Source organism: Phaseolus vulgaris, chromosome 2, assembly GCF_051622355.1.
Source record: "Phaseolus vulgaris cultivar YP4 chromosome 2, ASM5162235v1, whole genome shotgun sequence".
In the NCBI taxonomy this organism is placed as follows: Eukaryota; Viridiplantae; Streptophyta; class Magnoliopsida; order Fabales; family Fabaceae; genus Phaseolus; species Phaseolus vulgaris.
In genome coordinates, this window is record NC_143499.1 from 5,370,285 (window position 1) to 5,379,430 (window position 9,146).

Here is a 9,146-nt window from a genome sequence, read left to right on the forward strand (position 1 = left end):
CTCCAGAATTCTATATAACTGTTTCGTCTTTCACATCTACACATATACTCACATTCGAGAAACCAGAAATACGTAAAAACATTTAGTCTGAACAAGTGATATAATTCACAAAAATTCCTCCATAGAGACATACAATGGTTGATTGTGCATAAGATATGGTAGAGTAGCATGTAATTTATAAAATGACGCAATATGAAACATTTTCAAACTACTTTAAAATGTAATTTCATTGTATACCAAAATATTTCAAATGTGCAAGTTGCATTTTCCATGGTATACCAAAATAGTAGAAGTTGTAATCATTACAACTAATTAGAGTTAGGAAATCTCTCAAAATTTCTACATTTCTTCAATCATCAAAAATCTTTCTCATGTCCAGTATCAGTATTATCTTGACGTTCATCCTGAAACAATTAAACAAAATGTACAAACTTTTTAAAATATTATCAAGTTTATAAATAAAAAAAGATAAATACAAATTGAATGCAAATTATATGTCTATACCTGGTCCAAATAAGGATCATGAGTGGAAGTAGATGAACCTGGAGCAACTACACTATTTTCTTTCCTTAAAACCCGTGACATCATATGTTCTATATCCCCCTCATTCAAATCTGGGTTTTGTTGCTTAAGCACAAATTTCACAATTGCTTCTAAACCTTCAACCTTTTGAGTTAGGGAGTTCACTTCAATAGCATACCCTTTATGGATAGCGGCAATTTCTTGATTCCTTTTTAATACTGATGGTGTCACAGTCCTTCCATAGCAACGAACTCGACCAGGCCTTTCTTTTCCAAACATTGATTAAAATGTTTTTTCCATAGTTTCACTTGATGCGTTTTCCATAGAATCTTCAAGCATAGACTGAAATATATGTACATATATCGTAGTTAATGATTAAAAAAAAGAAGCATATAGACACGTTTTGTAAATTAAAAAATAAACTTGCAATGGCATCTAGTGTTTCTTCATCCACTGCTTTTCCTTTCCGAGTAGGACGACCTTGACGTGTTTTTATAAACATTTCAGCTCTAGTGACCTCTTCACCATCCTTTTTTGTAGCACTCTTTAAGAATGAAAAGTTAATAGTCAGTATTTGAAATTTTAAGCTGCAAGAAATAATGATACAACTAGATTTATACGATGAGAGAGAAACAATTAAAATAATACCAATTGAGCTCGAACTCTAGCAAAGTTTATTGGTCCCATTCGGTGCATATACTTTTGTGTTTTCCTATTGCTTGCATTTTTTTCACTAATGCTCTATATTTTGGGACAAGAAAAATTATTAGTATACTAAACAATAGTTCTAAACAGAAACAAAAACAAAATTGAAAAAAGAAAATAGAAACAAAAACAGAAACAGCTATAGCAACAACAACAAAAACAGCAGCAACAACAACAGCAACAGCAGCAACAACAGCAACAACAGCAACAACAGCAGCAACAGCAGCAACAGCAGCAACAGCAACCAGCAACAGCAACAGCAACAACAACAACAACAACCAGCAACCAACAACCAGCAACCAGCAACCAGCAAACAGCAAACAACAACCAGCAACCAAACAGAAACAGTAAACAACAAACAACAAACAGCAAACAGCAAACAACAAACAAAAAACAGAAATAAAAATAGAAGAAAACAAAAACAGAAACAAACGAAAACATAAATAGAAAACAAAAACAGTACCAAAAACATAAACAAAAACTAAATAAAGAAAATAGAAAACAAAACATTTATGTGATAACAACATTAACACACCTGGATAACAACATTTTTCCAATATGCAATCAAATTCTTGAAATGATGTTCAGGAACGGATTGTGGTCGATGTTTCAGTCGTTCCTTCATGGTGGGATATTTTATAAAATATTGTCTCTTGATATGACATTTGTACCGTCTCCATGCATCATTTATGCGACAAAATATTGCTTTCTCTCCATTCTTAGAAATAATAAATTTTTCCTGAATATAAACACATGTCATTAATATCTCATACATATTATATCATTACACACAAAAAAAATGATTCAAATACCATGACGTATTTCCATATGCGATCCTTGTAATCCTTAAGCAAAGCCTTGAAGTTTGTATAAATCAATGGACAAAAGTCTGAATTCCTAGCTATGGTCCCAAGAAAGTAACTTAAATCAGACACCACTTTGTCATTGGGACCAACAAGCTCTCCATGTTCATCCAAGATAACTTCTGGACGCTCTTCAATATTTCTTGCATGTATTTTCAAGCATTGAGTCGATCCTCGAGTTTTTTTCTTGCTAGTGGCTAATTGAACATGAAAATTGTTTAAGTTGTAATTTATATATATATAAGTGATGGAATGCAAAAATAACAAGCATTAAACTTGCCAAATAAAGTATTATTACCTTCTTCAACAATTATTTCATGGTCTTCTCCTTCATTCAAGTTTTCTTCTTCATGTCCTTCATCTTCTATTTCTTTTTGAAATTCTGCATCTTGGTGGTCCTTTTCTTCTTGAACCACTTGATTAACTGTTTCTCCATTTTGATCAAGAAACTCACCAATCAACATTGATCCACATACTTTGGTTGGTTGTTTCTTCTTAGGAGCAATTTCCATCTCAATCATTGAGTGATAATCTTCTATTAATACCTTTTTCTTCTTTTGATTTACCCTTGAGCTATCATGTTCCCCTCTTACCCTCTTTATAGATTTTGATTTGTCCTTGGATTTATCAATTGTATTTGATCCTTCTCCCATAACATTATCAATCCTCTTATAACTAATCTCTCTTTGTATCCTCTCTTTGGATAGTTGTTTGGCATTTGAATTGGCAAGTTCAAGTAAGGCAACTTCAATGTTTTCAAGCCTTGATTTACCTGTTTCTTCTTTTGTTGTCACCTTTTTTTTTCCTTGATTTTTGGCACGAACTTGAATAAAAGATCGTGCAATGGCTTGTATCTTGGCTCTTGAATCATTAATGGCTTGTATTGGGGTCTTATTATTTTGGCATCCCACTTGATAATTGGACAAATTAAATTGTCCATTAGAAACAATCATAGGTTCCCTAGTTGTCTCAACAATGCTTCCTTTTTCACGTTTGACATGGAACCTCCTAAGCAATTCCTTACTTGAATCTACTTCCTTTCCCATTGACTAAAACAAGAACACAAAATTGTGAGTGATGGGTCAATGATAGATACTGAAAGTGACAAATATAACCTTCATTGTAACTTGTGTATCATAAATAACTCATAACTCAAAGATATGTTAAAGCAGAAGTTCACCTCTGAATAGTGAATATGAGATATTCTCCCTTGTTGTTTGAATAATTGAAGCCAACAGATGATTAAGCAAAGAATTGATACAAGCCTGCCAAGAAATAATACTATAAGTTTGTTGCAAATAGAAAAATGGCTAGATAACACTAGATAGCAAGAATTCTAAAATGTATGCAAAAGTGTAATGATGTGTCCACATTTAGTATTGGAAAAACAAATATATAAGACAATAGTAGTAGTAGTAAGTAGTTAAAGGTAACAAAATTATTACCTATTTTAAGTATCTAGTCCATGAAGTCAAATAAAGTTTCATCAATATCATCTTCATTAAAAACATTTCTCTGCCCTACACTAGAAGATTTTTCAAATATTGTGACAGGCATGTCTTCCCTAACCCAATTTAGTTCACCATCATTGTTTGCAACATTTAGTTCAACACCATTTGATTGGTCACCCATGTTAAATAAATCTCTTGGAACCTTTTTCAAAACATAATGCCTATTTGCATCTAAAGGGTCTTCGATATAAAAGCATTGATGGACTTGAGAAGCTAGCACAAAAGGATCATTTTGGTAAAGCTTTTTGTTGAAATATACACAAGTAAGTCCATATTTATCTTCTTCGACCTCAAACCAATCACATTTGAACATCACAAACTTGAAACTACCATAATAATCTAACTCAAATATATCTTTGATTGCACCATAATATGTTATGGGTTCAATTTTTGGATTGTCATCCTTTGTGCTTGCAAAACTTGAAGTCAATGAAACCAATGTTACACCAGAATTTTGAGTTTTGTGTTTGGCATCCCGCTTCATAGTATGAAATCTATATCCATTAATGAGGTAACCTGAAAACCTCTTTGCAACATTATTTGGCCCTCTAGAAAACTCTTTAATTTGAGAAGACACGTCATCTTTCAAGGCTCGAGTTTTGAACCATTCACTAAATTCTCGACTTTGGGTTTTGGCCTTCACCCACTTTCCTCTTTTAGTGCCCCTATTAACACTCTCATCAAACTCTCTGCAAAGGCATCGATATATTATTGGTTAAAACTACATAATAAGTTTATATGACAAGATATAAAGGATAGGAAATTATTATCATACTTGATGTATATGTCAATTGCATCACAATTGAATAAGAGGTATCGATGAGCTTGAGCTTTCGATGTGAAATCTATAGAAAATGGTTTACCATTACTTTTCCCTCCTATAGGGCGACCAAGACTTGAGAAATAATCAATTGCATCTATTTCACATACATCATTGTGATCATAATTGCGACGTTCTCTGTTTAACCTTGTTTCTACACCTCCATGCAAATATCTTGAGCAAAAAGTCAAAGCCTCTTCTGCCAAATACCCTTCAGCAATAGAACCTTCTGGGTAAGCTTTATTTCGAACATAATTCTTCAGTTTGCATAAATATCTTTCAATGGGGTACATCCATCGAAATTGAACGGGGCCACCTAATCTCACTTCATTCGGCAAATGAATAGGTAAGTGAAGCATTATGTCAAAAAAACTAGGTGGAAAAATCATCTCTGATTGACAAAGTATTTGTACTACTTCTGCTTCCAAGTAATCCATATCTTGCACTTGTATAACCTTTTGACATATAGAGTGAAAGAATGACCCAAATCGAATTAGAGGATCAGCCATGGTATCAGGCATAATGGTAGTAAGTAATGCAACATGAAATGTGCATCGTGACTCTTATAACCAGATATTTTCTTGTTATTAACATGCACACACTTTGAAATATTTGATGCACTTCCATCTGGTAATTTGGCAGCCTTAAAAACACCACAAAAGATAGATTTCTCATTAGCATTCATTGAAAAACAGGCTGCTGAAAATTGTACTCGGCCTTTATCAATCTCCCTTGGATGAAGATCCTTTCTTATTCCCATATTTTGCAAATCATAACGAGCATTAACATGATCTTTTGTCTTCCCTTGAATATCCAAAAGAGTGCCCAAAATACTATCACATATGTTTTTCTCAATATGCATGACGTCCAAATTGTGACGTAATTTATTTGTTGCCCAATAAGGCAACTCAAAAAAGATTGATCTCTTTTTCCATGGACCATCACTTGTCTTTTTTGCATTCTTTCCGAATTCATTGATGAAATCTTTTAACATTTCTACGATTTCTGGCCCTTCTAACATGTGTGGTGTAGATCCAAATTCTTTTTTTCCATTAAAAGACTTCTTATTAAATCTCCAAGGATGGCTCATTCGTAAAAAGACACGATGGTTCATATAGCACATTTTATGGCTATGTTTCAAGTAGCATGAATTAGTGTCATAATTACAATATGCACAAGCTAATCTTCCTTTGGTGCTCCAACCTGACAACATCGCATACCCAGGGTAGTCACTGATAGTCCATAGAAGAGCGGCACGCATTAAAAATGTTTCATTTTCTGAAGCATCATATGTTTCTACTCCAAACTCCCATAAATCTTTTAACTCCTGAATCAACGGTTGAAGGTACACATCAATATCATTTCCTGGTGATTGTGGTCCCGGAATCAACAATGATAACATTGTATATTCAGGTTTCATGCACAACCAAGGTGGAAAGTTGTACACCACCATCATCACAGGCCACGTGCTATGTGATATGCTCATGGTCCTAAATGGATTAAAGCCATCACTAGCCAGACCAAGTCTTACATTGCGCGAATCAGTAGAAAAATCTTCATGAAGACTATCAAAGTTCTTCCAAGCTTCACCATCAGTGGGGTGTCTCATTTTCCCATCCTTCGATCGTTCTTCTTCATGCCATCTCATGGACTCAGTAGTCTTTGAACACATAAATAGTCTTTGAAGTCTAGGAATCAATGGAAAGTGTCGCAATACTTTGGCAGGAACTTTATGCTCATATTTTGGCTGTTCAACCTCAGAATTGGCATTTGGAAATTCCTTCCATCGTGAAGATTTACATATACTGCAAACATCTAGACCCTCATTCTCTTGCCAAAATAACATACAATCTTTCGGACACGCATGAATCTTTTTATAATCAAGGCCTAGATCACCAATCATAGTCTTTGTTTTGTTAAAAGAATCAGGAATATTCAAACTAGGCATAACCTCTTTTAGTAATTGTAGGAGATCAGTGAATGAAGAATTGCTCCAACCATGAAGACATTTCAATAAATACAGTCGAATGATGAAAGATAAAGTGGAGAAGTGTTTACTCCCAGGGTAGAGTTCTTGATTTGCATCATTAATCAAATGGTAGAACTTTCTAGCTTCATCATTAGGACCCTCTTTGCCTCCTTTTGCTTCTACCACATTTCTATGTGTGTTATACAATAAGCCATAAATATCATCTTGTGAATCTTCATTATCTATCATGTCATCATCACTTTTTGTAGTCGAAGATATTTCTTCTCCATGGTGAATCCAAACCTTATATCCTTTTAAAAAGCCCGTGGCTATTAAATGATCATAAACCACATGTCTTCTTGCCCAAACACAGTTTCTACAATCAGCGCATGGACATAAAATCTCACGTCCTTGAGGTCTTCCTCTAGTGTAAGCAAAATCTAAAAATGACTCAAGACCATCTATATATTCTCTGCTAAACCTTGGGAATTTTGCCCACTCTTTCTCCATCACCTTTAATGTAAAATATAAACAAATTATATGCAAGAAATTCTTCTAATTAGTTGCCTAAGAATTAACTATTAATTATGTACACAAATTATATGCAAGAAATATTATATAAATTGGGATTGTAATTACAAAATATGCAGCTGACACATAGGACACATAGGAGATAATTCTGCAATTTAAAATTATAATTCTTAATTCTTTTATATAAAAACTATTTTAATACTTTATATATATATATATATATATATATAAAGTATTAAAATAGTCAGGGAAGAAATAAAAAGGGATATTAAATATAGAAAATAAAATCCATCAGAATAAAAAGGGCATATTAAATATAGAAAATAAAAGATAAACCTGGAGGGTATTCTTCTTCCCTCTATCTTCCTTTTATAAAGGGAAGTGGTCCAGCCTTTCACACGTGTAAACTATAAATAAAATTTATTTTTATTAAAATAACATTAAAATAAATTTTATCCTTTTAGGAGTAGTACAATATTTTAGTACATAGTTTATGGGATTAAAAATATACATATATATAATTATTGAAGTAAAAGTTAAAAGTAATCTTACTAGACTTAAAAATTATAATCTATTGAAGTAAAAATAAAATAACAATAGCTACGATTGTTGAAGATAAGAGTAGACTTACTAAACTTAAAAATTATAATCTATAAAAAATAAAATGGGATGAATAGGAATTTATTAGACAGAATATATGGAACAACAATCACATAATAAACAATAAATTATTAATGGGATGGGAGAGATTATAGAAGAGTATAAGATATTATATGCAAAATGAAAGGCTGAAATTAGCATAGTAGAATGTGAATTGAGCTAGTTACATTAGTCTTTGATTTGGAGATTATGATGGGTGTTCAAAAATTTGATTCCAAATTAATGCCTTCCTAATGCTCATCAATCAATATAAAAAACTATTATTAGACTAATATATGCAAGAATCTGTCATTTATGTTGGAACTAATATATGTGTTGTCATTTACGTTGATAATTCCAATAATTAGATACAATAAATTCTCCTAAACAAAATTATAAAAAAAAAAACTATCATATACTTAATTATGGTTCTTAATTCTCTTATAAAAAACTATTATAATACTTAATAATATATATGTCTACTTGTTAAGGAATTCAAAATTCAAAATTATTGGGTATCTGAGTTTTCACATTACAATATGATAACATTCAACAGACAAAAGTGCTAGGAATAGATGGATTTTTCATAAGCTGCAAAATGACTACCTTATTTATGGGCATGCTTATACAGTGCTCTTGTTTTTTCATTCTCTCTCATTTTTAATAACAAGAAAGTTGATACAGTTTCTCTGCTACTAAGAAATTACAACTTAGCTACAACACTGTATGATTATCAATTTTAGTGATCTTATTGTCTCTTTGCCTTTAAAAAACACAATACTTGATGCACATCATCCATAATTGTTTTGGTGTGAAAAGCAGATACAATAGTAAGTATAGATTAATCTTTAAACAATTGATTGGGAAAAAAGAAAATTTCTACTAAGTCCACAGAATATAATGGGCATGTAAATTTTCCTCTTATGCATTTCTACTAAGTTTATACCTTTGCAGCACCAATTGCAAAATAACAAATACCAACCAACTGATTAAATTCTGATAAATTTGAATATTCACAATTGATTAGCTTATACTATTCACCTTGATTGAATGTGTTCAATTGAGGTCCAATTAACAAGTCCAAGCAACAATTATAATTAAAAAGAAATACACTCGAAAAAGTAAATAAATCCTAAAATCTGAGTCCATGAAATACTAAAGAAAGAAAACAAAGAATTATTTTGAGTGCAGAGGTTATTGTTTCTCATCATGTTTCTTCTAATTCTCCTAAAATCCATCTTGTTCCTTTTCTTGTTGATTTATGCACTAATCAAGTTGACTAGTCTCCATTTTAAAAACAGAGAAGCTGAGCTACTACTTGGACTTTAACCAAACTGAATGATGTTACTGGGAAACTATTCTGCAATATTATAAGCCACTTAGGTTGTCTGCGTCCTTTTAGTTTGATACAAATGCTTTAGTAAGTTATAAACTAAAAGTTCTTTTCCTTAACTATAGTCCAAGAATCCTTCACTTAACTGTAACAATATAGGAATTTATGGAATTTTGAAACAAGGATTTTATTAGTCAAATTGTGAAATTGCCAAACTAAAGATTCAAGAAATGGTAAAAGAAGAAAGCAATGT

The 9,146-nt window shown here is 32.0% G+C and overlaps 2 pseudogenes; both read right to left on the reverse strand.

The window, feature by feature from the left end:
• Nucleotides 1-356: 356 nt before the first annotated feature.
• Nucleotides 357-3,136, reverse strand: LOC137809897 (uncharacterized; annotated as a pseudogene).
• A 412-nt stretch (nucleotides 3,137-3,548) lies between these two features.
• LOC137809898 (uncharacterized) lies at nucleotides 3,549-6,900 on the reverse strand (annotated as a pseudogene).
• Between the last annotated feature and the right edge of the window lie 2,246 nt (nucleotides 6,901-9,146).